Raw genomic sequence first — 18,041 nt, 5'->3', positions numbered from 1 at the left:
CTGTTGCAAGATCTTGCTTGTTGACACAATCGATGCCGCAACGCTGCGTGAGTTGCATGTTCCCTACCTGTCCCAATCCTCTACCAAACTACCCGTTTCTGTCAGGCCGATATGCAGGAGCGCCGCCAGTGTGTATTTGCAAAGAACGTCAGCCGTGCCCCAAAGTAGAACAAACACGGAGGGGTGTGGGCAGTTGAAAAAAAAAAGAAATCGTCAGCTGCTGTTATCATTTTTGGACCTCTTTGTGCATAATGACTAGGCAAGAGGGGATGAATATTTTTGTGCATTCTAAAGAAATTGTCACATCAGGATGGTAAAATGTTAAAAATGCGCTTTCATTGATTGCACATGCATATCTTATCCTATATCGTACCGTTGTCAAGATGTACACTGCACTTTACCTATCATATCTACTTATCGGTTGCAGTGCGACAGACAGGTCGGACCAGGAGAAAAAATGAGTTAATGTGCAGCCCTTGTGTGTTTATGCACACCCATACCTAAGCTTTGCACCATGCATTGATACTGCAATGTGTATTTCAAGATTTAGTGATATTTTTGTTCCATTTTCTACTTTATACTGGAAAGTTCAAGCATGTTATTACTAAAAGTGTCATCAATGGTTCATATGTTTAAATGGATTTATTTTGGGGATACTTTTCTTCCTGTGGATGTGTTCAACTCATCCTTCTCTTTTAAAAAAAAAAATGTCTGTAAAAAAAAAAAACAGAAGAAGAAGAAAAAGACCTGTTGTACATTAGCTTGATCCTCGGAGTTTCTACCAAGTGCGATCTATATATTACACACATTCCTCGTTTACACACCCTTGGCCATTTGAAAATCCTTATGGCAATTGCACTGAATGAAGTCCTTGTAGCAAAAACTGTTTTAACTCTCAGCTACAAGTAGCTAAATGCATAATATATCTAAACAAAGAGAAGATAAAATGAGAATGTCTAATGGAAGCGTGAAGCTTTAATAGTGGAGGCTGCCATTACAGTTTGACCCCTGTTATCCGGCGCCCGCCTGGATAGGCGATTTGGCTGGATAAGGGAGAAACAATATTTATGTACATTTGAGTACAAATAGGCTGCCATCCCAGTGGTACAGTACGTAGGTAGCGTACAACGCTGTGCAACAGTATAATTTATGCTTGGGTACTTAAAATCATAATAACGAAATTCAAACATTTTACTGCAGAATTCATAACATGTTTCTGGAGGGAATATCATGGGTAAATTGTATGAGCTTTGTAGGAAATATCATTGTAGTTGAAATCACTTCTCTTTTCTTTTTCTTTTTTTTTTCTTTTTTTTTTTTTTTTTTTTTGGGGGGGGGGGGGTTTATCTACTGCTCAGAGGCATCCGGATAATAGAGAATTATGTCCGGATAACAGAGGGGCAGATAATCGCAGTCAGACTGTACGTACACCAGCAGACATAGTACTGTAGGTGTGTAGACTTTGTATCTGAGGCTGTTTGTCATGAAAGGGCCCAAAATGCAGACTTAAAGGAGACCTCCGGATGATTTTCAGATTTTTACATTTGAACAACTATAAATTAGTTATACTGAGGGCAGAGTTTCATCAGAATTTGTGATAATTGGGATGAAGAATTGGAATATTTTCAAAATTTAGAACAAATTGCAATGAACAAGGATGATGACATGGCAGAGTCACCATAAGAATGCATGAGTTGGGGCTCAAGGAAGCAGAACAAAAGAAGAAGGCATGCATAGATTATACACAGGTGAACTCACAAGCAAGCGGTATTGTAAAGGAATTGCACTGCTACATTTCTGAAATATGTGAACCTCCTATGTCATTATCCTTGTTCAGTGTAATTTGTTTAAGGTTTTTCAAAGTACCAAGTATTGTTTCTCTGCTCAAGAACCACAATATATTCCACAAATCTATAAATGGAGCTGTTGATTTATGTACTACATGATGTCAAATTATGAAAATCGTCTGGAATGTCCCTCTTTTTCTGCAATACTGTCTTCAAGTGGTTTATCTCACCAAAGAAGTGTCTGATCTCACATACACCACCTAAGTCTGCTACGCTCAAAAAATTGCAGATAAAGGGAACTTCTGTGATGGTTTGATGAAATTGACTCATCTAAATTGGGTAGGATCTGAATATACTGTATTAATGTTTTTTTGTCCCCGCCGAACGAGTTCGAGCAGGGGACTATGAAACGGGCTCCGTACGTGTGTGTGTCCGTGTGTCCGTCCGTCCGTCCGTCCGTCCGTGTGTCCGTGTGTCCGTGTGTCCGTCCGTGTGTGCGTCCGTGTGTGATCAAAATCTTCAATTTGGTACTTCTCTGTCATTTATGAGCCAATTTTGATTCTGTTTGCTTTATATGATAGCACTACATGGGAGCTTTGAAACTTCTACACAGAATTTCAGTCGTGACCTTTGACCTTGACCTTTGACCTATATTGTACATTTTGCTACAAAATGCTACTCCTTCGCCATTTCTAACCCGATTTCGATTCCGTTTGCTTTATGTGATGGCACTAGGTGAGGGCTTCAAAACTTCTACACAGAATTTTGACCTTTGACTTCTTTGACCTTTGACCTTGATTTTTTGACCTATATTGTACATTTTGCCACAAAATGCTACTCCTTCGCCATTTCTAACCCGATTTCGATTCCGTTTGCTTTATGTGATGGCACTAGGTGAGGGCTTCAAAACTTCTACACAGAATTTTGACCTTTGACTTCTTTGACCTTGATTTTTGACCTGTATTGTTCATTTTGCTACAAAATGCTACTCCTTAGCCATTTCTAACCCGATTTCACTTCCGTTTGCTTTATGTGATGGCACTAGGTGAGGGCTTCAAAACTTCTACACAGAATTTTGACCTTTGACTTCTTTGACCTTGATTTTTGACCTGTATTGTACATTTTGCTACAAAATGCTACTCCTTCGCCATTTCTAACCCGATTTCGATTCCGTTTGCTTTATGTGATGGCACTAGGTGAGGGCTTCAAAAGTTCTACACAGAATTTTGACCTTTGACTTCTTTGACCTTTGACCTTGATTTTTGACCTGTATTGTTCATTTTGCTACAAAATGCTACTCCTTAGCCATTTCTAACCCGATTTCACTTCCGTTTGCTTTATGTGATGGCACTAGGTGAGGGCTTCAAAACTTGTACACAGAATTTTGACCTTTGACTTCTTTGACCTCTGACCTTGATTTTTGACCTACATTGTACATTGGCTACAAAATGCTACTCCTTCGCCATTTCTAACCCGATTTCGATTCTGTTTCCTTTATGTGATGGCACTAGGTGAGGGCTTCAAAACTTCTACACAGAATTTTGACCTTTGACTTCTTTGACCTTTGACTTTGATTTTTTACCTATATTGTACATTTTGCTACTAAATGCTACTTCCGGCGGGGACATATATTACGCACCGCGTAATTTCTACTTTTCCTCACATACTTTTTCTCACATACACCACCTAAGTCTGCTACGCTCAAAAAATTGCAGATAAAGGGAACTTCTGTGATGGTTTGATGAAATTGACTCATCTAAATTGGGTAGGATCTGAATATACTGTATTAATGTTTTTTTGTCCCCGCCGAACGAGTTCGAGCAGGGGACTATGAAACGGGCTCCGTACGTGTGTGTGTCCGTCCGTCCGTCCGTCCGTCCGTGTGTCCGTGTGTCCGTGTGTCCGTCCGTGTGTGCGTCCGTGTGTGATCAAAATCTTCAATTTGGTACTTCTCTGTCATTTATGAGCCAATTTTGATTCTGTTTGCTTTATATGATAGCACTACATGGGAGCTTTGAAACTTCTACACAGAATTTCAGTCGTGACCTTTGACCTTGACCTTTGACCTATATTGTACATTTTGCTACAAAATGCTACTCCTTCGCCATTTCTAACCCGATTTCGATTCTGTTTCCTTTATGTGATGGCACTAGGTGAGGGCTTCAAAACTTCTACACAGAATTTTGACCTTTGACTTCTTTGACCTTTGACTTTGATTTTTTACCTATATTGTACATTTTGCTACTAAATGCTACTTCCGGCGGGGACATATATTACGCACCGCGTAATTTCTACTTTTCCTTGTTTTAAAATAAATTTGATGGCTGCATGATCGCTGGCTTAGGTGTGCAAAAAAGAACAGAAATCACAGCATGAACATGTATATTAAAGTGTAATTGGTGAGTATTAGTCCAACAACAACCATGTTGTAGTATGAGGTAAATTTATGCTTATAAAAGCATTAATACTTCTGTTGGTTTCTGAAGGTGTATCTTTAGACTGTCTCTGGCTAAACACTTGTTGTACAAACTCAATTTTTTTGTTGTGGTTTTGTTTGTTTTTTTGTTTTTTTGCAAATTTTGCAAAGCTCCTTTGAACCTTGAAAATAACAACGAGTGAATATAAAATTGTGGGAATGAACAATGCATGAAAATAACATTCTTAAAGAGAAAAAATTAAAGCATGCCAGCACTGGATTGTACTCAACCAGTAATTCCTTTAGGTCTAGCTTGTGCATGGGCCATGATGTGGCAATATCTGGGTCATAACAACATGCTCGTACAGTACTTTGAATGCAGAACACACTACTTGCTGATACAGGGAACTACCGAGTAAAAACATCCATTACTAGTAAAGTAATTTCGTGAAAGGTTAAGTAATGATTACTAAACCCTCGCACCTGTGAGATCAACAACATGCATTTAAATGCCTGACAAGTAGCAAAATATTTGTATGTGAAAATTTCAGCTTGTTCAGTAAAAGGTAGCCACTGATTTCAGCAATGAAGCAGATGAGTCTTGACATCCCAACAAGGGTGATCATGTGCACCATGTCATGTATGCTCATAGGCTGAGCAACCATCGCAGCTGGTTAATATTATGAGCACATTTGGGGTCCATATCGAGGCATTATTTGAGAGTGAAGTGTAAAGGGAAAGCTGAGATGATCGTATCGAGTAGCTGCGAAAAATAGAAAACTGTGTAAGCACCAGGTAACGATTTGAACAGGATAAAAGATGAGGGTTGCCAGTTAGCAGAGATCTGTATGTCAAGCCACCTGTCTTTCATGATTGAGTTTTAGCTCAAATTCAAAATCAAGTTTTGAGTATCTTGTAGTCTGTCTACACCAACCGTCAGCATGTGACATTTACCAAAAGTTCGCATGACATAGACATTTTTTTTTTTTTGTGTAGTGCAGCATCATGCCTGGGTTGGCTGTGTCATACATGTGTATGATGATTCAAGAAAGGAAAGTAGAAGAAGAAGAGAGGGTGAGAGAGAGAGGGAGTGAGTGAACGAGTAAGAGCTGTCAAACTTCTCCTGCTTTCTTCCTCCCCTGCATGCTCTCCTAATCTAATGACGGGCACGTCTCATTTTCATTACTTGGTCATCCACCTTGGATGTAACCCTCCATCCGATCCAATATTGGTCTCATCAAGCAATCCCCTTACTTCATTCCCGATCAAATTTCTCCCATGCCCACCCCCCTCCCCACACCCAGATGAGAGGTTTTGACTGGTGCCAATGCTAGCCCCCTCCTCACCCCCCCCCCCAAAAAAAAAAAACAAGCTGAAGAAGAAGATCCACCTTGTCCTGAACTTATTCAGTCTGCTGAAATTCAGCAGTTGATTTCATTTCGGTGAGTTCCAGTGCTATCTCTCCCTAATCCCTCATGTTCATGAGATTGCGTGGCAGTTGATTAAACAGGGAACGTTTGATCAAATGCAGGGGAATGGGGAGGTGAGTAGGGGAGAGGGTTTATGGGGGGGGGGATAGGGGAGGACAGGGGTAAAGTGGAGAAAGATGGGATACGGGATAAGTAAGGGAATCTTGTGTTCGAGAGAGGAGGAGAGGGAAGCAAAAAGTATAAAGTAGGAGTGTTAAAGTAAGGAAAGTTAAAGAGAATGAGAAAGGGGGATAGAAAAGTATAGGAGATAAGAGGGAGGGAGGGATGAGGAGAAGGAGGTGTAGTAGGAAAGTAGGGGGTTAATAGAGAGAGCAGGAGGGAGAAGTTATGGTGGAGGTACAGAGAGGTAGATTGGGAGAGCTAGTAGGAATAGTGAGTCTGGCCAGTAGGGCGGGTTGGGCAAAGAGAGATAGGGGTCGGTGGGTTTAAAACATGAGATGGAGCAAAGAGGAAGGGGAAATAAATGGGCTGTAGAAATGGAAAAGGAGGTAGTTAGGTAGGTGCAGATGAGAGTGGGAGGTGACCGAAATATTGGGGGGGGGGGAGGGATAGGATGTGAATAGAGAAGAAAGGGGTAGAAGGGGGAGGAGGATGTACGGTGTTTGTAAAAAGAAAAAGAAGCGGGGCTTGTGGTCGTTCACCAGACTCAAGCTAAAACATGCGCCGATCACGTCAGCACTAATGCAAAACATATTGTTTGCCATTTCCTGTTGGAGCATGTTGTCATTGATTTGGATACAGAGTGGATTTAATCATTTATTAACTCTTTATTGCGGATGAATCAAGTAAAATCACTCTGGTATTCTAGCTGCAAGGAAACCAAGGTCACACACGTTCCGTCCTTGTACATGTAATAACAGCAATAATAAATCATAGCAAATATCACAAACAGTAAATTAAAATCTCTATGCACATTGAAGACAGGAAAATATAAACAAAAGAAAATAGACATAGAGAGAGAGAAGAGAAACAAGGTGAGATGAAAAGTGGCTAAATTGACATGAAGTGCAAAGCCTAGTCCATTGACAAGTGAATGAAAAATATGTACTCAAAAGACTCTTAAATCTAACTGTCAAAGACTGCTTGAAATGTATCTACTCTGTGCCATCTATTGGTTTATAGTGGCTAAAGACGCTCTTAACTCCTTTTTAAGCTACGCTTCTCAATCTCCTCCCAACAACTGCACCTCATCCCGTTTCATGTTCTCCATCAAAGTCATGCATGGTTGGTGTCTGTGATTGCTGTACATAAGTGCAGATGAGTCTGTGGTTGCTGTATGTACATATCACCTTTTTCCGTTGATAAAGCTTTCAAATCCATCATGGCATCTGGTACTTACGACCGTCGACTCCTGACATTTGACTGATACAAACACCGCAATTTTGCCGTGTAAGCTGAACTCACCGTGAATAGACACGGAACGAGTTCAGCTCTTTGTGTGTAACCGATTTGTCGCGGCTTTCGCTCGCATCTCTGCCCACTTAGCGCAACCCAAAAAGCAAGAGAAACAAGCCATTATTCTGTTGTCCAGTGAATGCGGGGCATGTGAATCACAGGTGAAGTGGTTTGCTGTCAGTATGAAGAATGAGTTCATGCTGCATTGTCTGCACCAAGGCTTTCTTTAGTCGCCACAGCTTTTATGCTGCCTGGTTGGGGGGAAAGTATCAATGTGGCACTAATTGTTTCGTGCTATGATTCCGTTTGTGTGAGGACAAGCGGTCAAAGAGCGTGCATGCAGCTACCGAAAAGCGACTGCTGATCAATTCGGCGGATACGCGATGCCACACGTTAAACTGTGCCAGAGTGAGCGAGCCCCAGATGCGTGTGTTTTCATTGCTTCTCGATAACAGCACTCCAAATAGAAGTGAGAGAGAAAATGTCATCATTTAGCACTGTGGAAAACTAGTTCTGACACCTGGCAGTGCTGGTCAGAAAAGGTTCATTCTGATCTGATAGTGAATTAGCCTAATTCACGTTTATGTCTTACATCAAACATCAGTAGGATTATCGCGCACCAAAGGCAGAATTTGCTTTAGAAAAAAAGCTCTGTAAGACTTAAACTTTCTATGTGATGGTCTTGTTGGATGTGAATATCAGAGGGCATTAAGGTCATGTCCCTTTTGTTTCTCAAGCAATAATACACTCCGTGAAAGAGAATATTAAAAAGGAAAAGCTGCTTGATGTATTGTTATTATTCCCTTTTGAGTTGGTGCATTAGGAGCGCTAACTTTACAAGCTTTTGAGACTATCAGAAGGCTTGTAAATAATTCTTGAATAATGTTATATGGAGAGATAGTCAATAATCATCAGCATCTCTTTTTCACCATTTCTCCAGGGCAATAACTATTTTTGCGTGACCTGCAGGTAGTAATAGACACCAAGGTTTGAATAGGGAGCTTTAATTACCAATATACCTGCACCTTTGGTGAACGGCAAATTACAAAACATATGTGTAATATAACACCTGGGATCACAATGGTATGAAGGTGAAATCTGAAGGTGAGGACTTGGACATCAATTTGAAAGGGTGTTATGGACACCATCACCACTGGTCATTCTTTTTACTGAATGAAACGAGTGGCTGGAGGTATATAGTGCAGTCTTTTTCTGCAGTGCCTGCACATGCAGCTGACATGTGAATCGGAAGTTATAATGGCACTTCACAAGTAGTTTCATACCAAGCTGCCCTCACCCCCAATATTTGAGTGCTAGTGAAGTGACTTCTCAGTATAAACAAGTTACATGCTACTCACTTATAGAAAAGCAAGATTGACAAAAGTAGTTACTGTTTTTTCATTAAAGATAATTATCAAGCACATGCTTGATTAGTCATCATAATGTTAGATACATATTTACATTTGTGTCTATAAAGATATCCCGCAGTATTGTGTAAGGGGAACAGGAATCAATGGTATAGTGTGTTTGCACAGAAGCTGTAGGGTAATCAGAATGAAGTGGGAGAGGATAGGCTTTGCTAAATGTATATGTCACAAACTTTTCTTTTACTTTCTTAAAATCTACTTATACCAAAATACCTGTTGTACATGAATTCCCGTAAGAGCCGGGAAGAAGACATGGCAGAATACATGTAAAGGAAATATGCAAACAGGAAAAAAAAACAGAAAATTCCCTGAAAGTTATCTCCAATCCCATTACTGAGATAGAAATGTACATTCTACTTGTCTCCTGATATTCATTGTTGGAGTTTTTTTTTTTTTTTTTTGGGGGGGGGGGGGGAGGGGGTGTGAGGAGTTATCTTCTTTATGGACATAGTTTTAAATATAGATAGAATTATATTGAAACCTTTGAACGGAACTGCACTTGGTAATTTTCTTAACCCATTCCATACTGAATTCTGAAATGCCCATAGACTTATGATACGCTGGCCATCAGGTTCCCGTACGGAACAGGTTTAGTTGATTCTATCAACAGCAGCATCCATTGCTTCAGGAGAAGTGATGCAAAGCATTCGTGAGAGCAGTTGATGGTGATGTATAAAGCTACAATGTGCATAATCAACTGTGTGCAGACAGAAGTGCTGACAAGCAATAGCAACCACATCTGAGCATGAATGTATGCATGATATTCTTTGTGTTCTTGTAATCCCCCGAGAGAAGTGTGTCGGTTCCAACCCGCCGTCTCCTCACACATCGCGCATCACATAGTGCTGAGAGGATATCCAACATTCATTGCTTATTTAAAGCAGCAGTGAGAATGTGTGTACTTTGTGCTGATTCTCTCACAAATACAATGTGCATTGTAGTCATGTTGGTACTGTACAACTGTAGTTACATCATACATTTTAGGATCATAACCACATAAACATCAGATGACGTATACTCTCATTGTGTTAAACCTGTGCCTGGATAACCAGCATACATTGTACATCTGTTTCATCTGTAAAAGTGTGGCTGGGGGATACCCAAAAAGTTCATTTATAAATGCAAAAAAAAAATAAATGCAAATATGACTTCTACAGACAGTGAACCACTATAGACAGGTTGATGGGCATGTTGATTTTTTTTTATTTCTTTTATTTCTTTTTTTTGGGGGGGGGGATTAAACAGAAACATGGTTCAGTGGCCCCCACATCATTGAGATAAACACTTTTTTCCCATTTAAGTAACTTATGGCTGTTATTGGTGACTTCTATGAAATATAGGTGTGCAAAGTTCATCTTTTGTTAATGACGAACGTTGTGTTGCCATGGTAACAACATTTTTTAAATGAAAATCGTACAAATTACCAGTTTATTTTTCAACTCAGTTTTTAAGCACTTGACTTGAGATATGGCACATGTGCCTAACATAATGTTTAAATAGCTAGACACATCTTTATTCAATGTTGAACAATGCATTGCCATGCTAACAATTTTTTTTCTCTTCAATAAAAAGCATACAAAATTACTGCTGGTTGAGCCAACTCCCTCAGTTTTAGATGGATATATTAATCACGTTGAATGATAGTACTAGTTTTTTTTTTTTACCAAATGATATTTATTCACCTCCATTCAAATAATACCAAAAGTATAAATTCATTTTGGTATTACTGTGCAACAAAACAGAATAATTACTTTAACAAATATAGCAATTGAGATATTATATATATTTCTTGCTCCATCTGTCACACACACCACACACGTCCACAAACACATTCACAACACGCAATCAGGCACACACAGACAGAAAGTATGGGACCCAAGTGGGGAAGGTGACTCTCGTTCGCACTGAAGTGCATGTATGAGTAGAAGCTGACGGCATTCGATATGACCACCATCACAATGTCGCCCTGCTGTGTAGTCTCACGAACTACATCCTACTGTCCAATGGCAAATGTTTAGACTGTGCAATTGGTAGAGCCAGTCCAGAATTGGTAAGAGAACAACCGTTCTGGCAGTAACATTAAATTCCTATGATTAATTCTGTGCTTTTAGTTGTCATTTTTTAATATCAGCTACAGAAAATGGAACTATTCTAGCCAAAAATATGTGCTCATAAGCAGTTTGCGGTTTTGATTAAGCAGTGAAATTAACAAGTAAAAAATACAAATGTATGCTGTGTTACCACTTCTTCAGTTGTAGGTTAGATCATATAAGAATATAGAGTAGGGGATGTAGATGCTGAGGGATGATATAAACTTACACACACACACACACACACACACATATATATATATATATATATATATATATATATATATATATACACTATCTTTTTATTTATACACATTAATATAAAATGTATATAAAAGTGGAAATTTTCATGTAAGTACTTATGCGTGCTTAGCTGGGTAAAATTGATTCTGCACATTTTTAATCCAACACATTCAAAGAGATAATATGTTATTACAAATCGCATGCAAAAATATTTACACACTTTTTTTTTCTTGTGAAATTCATGTTGCTTGAAATGTACAAAAATTATCTTTTTAACTATTTATGTATACATATGAAAGTGTATGATATATATATATATATATATATTTATATATATATATACAAAAGCAACAACAACACACACACACACACACACATGTATATACATACATACATTTATATACATATATGTCCCTTTACAGGGTGTCTGCATGCGTATTTCATAATTTAGATAGATCTAGACAGATGGAAAAAATATAGAGGACTCAGTGCAAAGACCAATAGGGATGGTAGAGGGCTGGAATCGTCTAGGCACTTTAATAATCAAATCAATTCCAGCAGTGACCTACATGCAGGCTCCCAAGGACAGGGTGCAGCAATAGAATAATACCTTTGTGAAACAGTAAGAGAGGGAGAGAATGGGAAGGAGAGATATACTCAATGGATCACTGTCTACATGAAAGACAAATATTTTGATTAAATTTTGCACAGATGGAAACTATACCCCCCTAATTAGAATGTCAGTTCATTAACGTGAACAGCGCACACAGAACCGGCGGTTTTAATTGACATTGGTGTGCGATTTCTCTTTGTGATTTTGTGCAGTCAGTTATTAATGTGCGTACACTGTATCAAAAGAGGAAGTTTCTGTGCACAAACAGTTTGCTCTGTACTCTCTGTACGTGTATATTAGTGACTTCTGCAATGCCCTGCTAACAACGTGGTGCAGTGTACTAGTATTCTTCAAAAGTATGGATTTGTGCATATGGATTGTGCATGCCAACACTCATAATGCATCAGGCTATGTACACTCTCCTCACTACCTTACAGTGTATACTGTAGAACGAGAAATGTTTGTGGGCATTTTAATTTCGCAAATTTCGTGAGTGCCAAGATTCACGAAATTACAATGCATGCACGCGGAAGTTCTTGTATATATATATGCATTGAATGCCAGTGGCAATTCACGAAAATCTCATGCCACAAAAAAAGGCCGTCGGCTCCGATTCACAAAAATTTCATGTCGCATATATCATGTTTTACAGTACTTCATGTGGAATGTTTTTGACATAGAATAGGAGTCTGTCAGTACTCTTAAGCCACCCCTCTCTGATTCACTTTCAGTGTTTGATGACTGGGTTTTCTTTCGTCCCAGAATGAGGCAGATGAAATTTTTCTCTGCAGCAATTTGCAAGAACAAAAGCAAGTACTTTGTAGACCTCCAAATGTCCAAAAAAAAAAGAAGAAAAAAGATTTAAATTCAGACATGAACATATCAATGTACGGAATTCACATACATGCATTCGCACAACTACATGTATTGCTATAGAGTGCTATGAACATTGTCTATTGCTGTCACTAACAAATAGTGTGTATTGCTATAGGCAAATTTAATATAAAAATGGATCCATCAAGGAAAAGATATGGTTTCAGTGGTCAGAACACGGCAAAGTTTGACAAGGAAAGAAGTCAGAAAATGATTCTCAGGTAGGAAGGAATGAAGGAAAATAATGGCAAGTAAAACAAAGGCATGAAAAGGATGGAAGGGAATGTGAGATGAGAAGAGGACTAAAGTGTGAAATAGAGGAGGAGGGGAAGAACGTAGGAAAATGCAGATGTAGAAGCTGGCACACATATACACAAACACACATTCCCATATCAAGAGGTTTCAACCAGGAATATAATAGTTTGCTCAAACACGCACACACATACACACACCCGCACACACATTTATACATTATGTAACACACAGTAAAAAAGAAATGAAGAAAAGACAGGAGAAAGACAAAAGACAAAATATGTTGTTACAAGAGGTATAGACATTATGACAATGCAATGAGAAATGAACCACACCTGCAAACCAAAATATGACACGGGTAGAGGGTTGAAAAAGCTAAAAAAGCTAAAACTATCAAATATTCTAGGTACAGAGCAGCATATAAACTGGTAGAGGGATAGCGAGAGATAAACATAAAGGTAGATAGATATATGTAGATAGATGAATATATATATATATATATATATGTAGATAGATGAATATATATACATATATATATATAATATGTAGGTGGATAAATATATATGGATAGATAGATAGATAGGTAGGTAGAGATAGAGAGTGACAGAGAGTGAAATAGAAGGAATTATATGTAAATCAGACTTACGTATAGCTAAGAGAGGGATAGAGAGAGATAAATAGATAGATATATAGATATAAAGATAGATAGAAGAGAGAGAGAGTGAGATTGAAGGAATAAGATGTTAGACTTACTTGTAGAGAAGGGGACAGGAAGGGGATGTGAGAGAAAGAGGTGAGAAGCTCAAGTGTGACAAAAACCAGGAAGGACGGTCTATCAGGAATGCATTGCTGTAGCCTCTCGTGCTTACTAAACAAGATGGAGGTGTACAGTATTTCCTATCCATTTCACAACTTTGGTGATGGCTGGTGCACTATTCATAGGGGTGTCGAGTACAATTACGCACACTCGTTGAAAGGAGGGCTTTCGGGGGCATGCGTCAAACTTGTCCTGCTTTTGTGGAGCATCAAGCGCGCTGCTTTTGGAAGAAAAACGTGGCGAACGACGGGCAGGTGGGGTTGGGATGGCAAAAGTGTACACACAGTGTGCAAAGAAGTGTGCACGAACATTAAAAAAAAAATAATTTGCTGCTTGATTAGATATGCACACATGTACACGCACGTGCTATCATGTACTTAAGTATGTGTGACTGTTCTGAAAACAACCATGTGGGAAATGTTTCAGACTCCAAGATTATGTGTGATGAAATGGGGAAATTAATTGAGCTGCTACAAAAATGTACATGAGATGTCTTCCTTGTGATAACTCATAAGAAACACTCATCTCAGAACAGCCCTTCATCTTGTATTCTCATAAAGTGTTCATATAGACAGACACAAAATGTACTCGATGTACAAATGTACTGTGTGTGGGGTTGCACACAAGCACACATAAGAAACGTAGACACAAATCTGCGTACAAGTACAGACTCACTTCATGTTTAAAGAACAAAACCCCAATACATATATTTATGTATGTAGATTGAAAGAATACAATAACGTTTGAAGAACACATCAGTAAAAGTTTGAGGAAAACTAGACAATCCATTCAAAAGTTATGAATTTAAGATTTTGGTGCTGCCATTTGCTGGATGAAATTACTACAAATTTTGTGTCATCACATCTGGAAAACAATGTAGAGAAAATATAAAGAAGCTTTTATATATTTTTTTTTTTACTTTTTGAGCATAATGAAAGAGCACTTGACTAGCCTCCCTCAGGAAGCAGGGGAATAATATTACCCTTAACATAAAAAGTCAGCAACAAGTCAAAAGAATGTGTTCTTTTCATAGCAAATGAAATGTTGTAGAATTCTCTTTATATTTTGTTTGTATTGTTTTCCATAAGTGACACCATGAACGGTAGAAGTCCTTTCATCCAGTGATGTTGTACGAAAATTTGTTAAGATTAGAATGCACAGCTTTTGAACGGTTTGTCTGATTTTCCTCAAACTTTCATTGGTGCATTCCACTGATATTACTGCATTCACTCAATACACAAGTTATGTATGATTGGGTTTCATTTCCCTTTTTGAATAGCAGAGAAACCATTTGGGAGGAGTACTGCATGAAGAACATTGCCTGGAAAAGAAAAAAAATCAGATTTTGAATAGGAAGAGCACTCTTCTGTTTCATTGCCTTTTAGAAATGTTTAGTCCTAGAGCTTTAGTGCATACATTTACATTTTGTTATTCAAGTAAAAAAAAAAAAGACCCAAGCATTTATCATACTTTTATGTTTAATACAAGATTCTCAGAATGTGAATAATATCACTGAATTTACTTTGTTGGTCCTTCTCCTTTCTAATAGAAGACATACTATTATGAATAGGTAGATGAATCTGTAACTATGTGAGAAAGAGAGAGAGAAAACAAAGTAAAAGAAAGAAAGAGCAGCAAAAGAAAGTTAAAAAAATTGATTCGGAGATGCAGGCAAAACCAACACGTGACCTTTGTTTGCTGTGTGTGTGTGTGTGTGTGTGTGTGTGTGCCTTTACAAACGTACATACCACTACCAGTCAGCCTGCCGGTCTTCAGCTCAGCTGTGAAAAAGTCAGTGCGCATGTACAAGACAATAGTATTTCAAGAATGCCTAATTACAGGCTGGGACTCCGATAGGAGCTGGTGTCTCTGGTGTGCACTATAGACAGATGTTTGTCTCCCGGAGGAGGCCACGAAACATGTGCACTTCTGGCGCGCCGTCACCCCTAATGACTTTCGCAAACCAGCCGCACATTTTTCCTCGAGAACGCTGCGGCTCCGCCCCGCAGAGGGGTGTATGTGTTTCGAAGCTGTCGCAGGTTTTCGAGATCAAGAGGGCCGTGATTCAGAGAGTGCATTTGTTCAAAGTGAAATGTCCCATTTTCATTCTTGAGCAATTTCATTCCATTTTTTTTCCTTTATTGCATTTCCAAGAAAAATGCAATTTTGGAAATGAACATGTGAATGCACATAATCACATAAAATCAGTACAACATTGTAGTCAAGGAAGAGACTGTGGACTAAAATACAGTAGATGTTGAAACTGTACCATCCCTTTAATCCATTGAGGACGCGTCGCGAGTATACTCGGGCAAGCGTCTATGGGAAATGTGTGTTTTAGCAAAATCAAACCGTCTTCAACGGGTTAACTGAATGCCGAACTAACAAAACTAGGCAAATTGCTTTGGAAAGGAAGAGATAGACTGAGGGAAATATACTCTGTTCTCTTGTGGAGGAAAAAAAGGGACAAGCATAGAAGGAAATAACAGAGAAAAACTGAAAAGGACAGGGAAAAAGCACAAAGGAAGATGAGTTGAAGGGTCAAAACTTTTGTACGAGATGCATGGGCTCACCACAATAAAGAGAGGAGATTGTATCAAAAGATTATGATAAAAATTCAACCCAGCACATACATTAACTCATTGAAGATGGTTTGATTTTGTCACAACATACATTTCCCATAGACGCTTGCCCGAGTATACCCGGGACTCATCCTCCATGGGTTAAATTCATTAGAATGAGCAAGAAGGCGGCTGAGGTGGATGAGCTGAAATTAAATGAAAGGAAATGGACATCTTTAGAAGCAAGAGAGATGAATGGTACAGAAAAATGAAACATGGTTGGAGAAGGATGTAGAAGGCATCTGTAGGAACTAAAAGAAAGAAGTGAAAATATGGTCTACACTGAAGGAGACTGGAGCAGATATTCAGTAGTCCCTACTACAATATGCAAGTAGTGCATGTATCTACTCCCATCCATGAGCATCCAATGACATGTACACATCCCCTCTGACTGAATGCTAAACTCAGGCAGCACAGTTTATTCATGTATGTCGGAAGAGTGGAGAAATATGGCGCTCTTCCGGGCCACAAGTCTTCAGCAATTGCAGCATGCGCCTCATTGTGGCATCTCCGGATGAGTCATGTCTTAGGTGGCCAAGGGGGAGGGGGGGGGGGGGACATACAGTGCTATTACTTCCCTTTCAAGTTAGCATGCCTCCACGGCGGATGTTCTCATATCTCATGTAATATGCACTGATGAGGATGATGACAACATGAATGTGTATGTGTGGTAAGTATGTGGATGCATGCACACAACACACACATATTTCTCAAGGTGTATCTGTTTGTGGTATGCCAGGAAGATAGGTGCCTCTCTCGTCTGCATTCTTGATGTCCTTCGAAGTTCCACTGGCAGACGACAAAGTACTTGGGATCGATGCGTGAACGGAAACATTTAATGCGTGCTACCTCGTCAAAAAGACAGATGGAAAGTACCTCAATATTTACATAATCAAGTGTTTATAACATCTTTCAGACATCTGTTCTGAAATAGAAATGATGTAGATTTTTCCATGTGGCCATAAATTGAATAGTTTGACATGTTTATCTGTCATGTTCAGAGTAAGTACACAATGACTCTAACTATGTGTGATTATCTGTAGTTTTGAAATATCAGTTGCCTGGGCAAGGCGGGGGGGGGGGGGGGGGGGGGTCACAGTTCAATATCTTTTTTTTTAAAACACAGTCAGACCATCCCCCCAACACACAGACACAATATATGTGCAAAAAGTATAATGTGAGGAATCGTAAAGAATACTTGATATTGATAGCTAGATTTGCAAGTCACTGTTCATTTTTCCACCCTCTCTTGAGGTAGATGAATTGAACTTTTTCCAAAACATTAAGGAAAAATTGTGAAGGCTGATTCCTCTGATGAATTTTCACCATAGTATTTTCATATCTTCTTTAGATGCCAGGAATCCCTATATGGGTGAATTGACAAGTGCATGTGACCCACCCTGCACTTTGCCATATTATCCCGCAGCGACAATATTTTGATGTGTTGTATTAGAGAAATTTGAACAGCGCTCTATAAAAAAAGAAGAAGAAATGACACAGATGCTGCAGCAATCTGCGGTGCTGGTTCCTCAGCATGTGCATTCCACTGAAGCTGTCGTGGCATGTTTTCAGTATGTGAATATGGCTAGGCTGAAGCGAGTTCTTGATTATCTGCCCTACTTGAGCCCCTTCATGCCCATTAATTCCTTACACTTCCAAAGCACCTTGTATGCCGTTGGTAAGCCGATACAGTATCGCAGAAGCAATTCATTCGGACAGAGCAGTTTTACAATTTTACAAATGTTGTCCACACCCAGTTTTGATCAAGGACTGAAAAGCAAGTGTATAGAGGCAGCTGTTTGTAGATGTCCCCATTTCCATATGATAGGCAGGCAAATGTGGCCACCTTCTTCTAGCTGTAAATGTTTGCTCCATCAAAGGGTGAGAAAAAAACTGTTACGTCTGTAGAGAAGAAAAGCCTTCTCTGTTCATGTTTAAGCTGTTTGCATCCTGATGGCCATGTCACATTTTGGCTGTTAAACGCAAACCATTTGTTGTGCAATACTGCATGTGTATC

This window comes from Diadema antillarum, unplaced genomic scaffold (genome assembly GCF_040938485.1).
Source record: "Diadema antillarum isolate AM-2024a unplaced genomic scaffold, OU_Dant_1.0 seq00002322_RagTag, whole genome shotgun sequence".
Classification (NCBI taxonomy): Eukaryota; Metazoa; Echinodermata; class Echinoidea; order Diadematoida; family Diadematidae; genus Diadema; species Diadema antillarum.
This window is presented reverse-complemented; position numbering follows the sequence as displayed.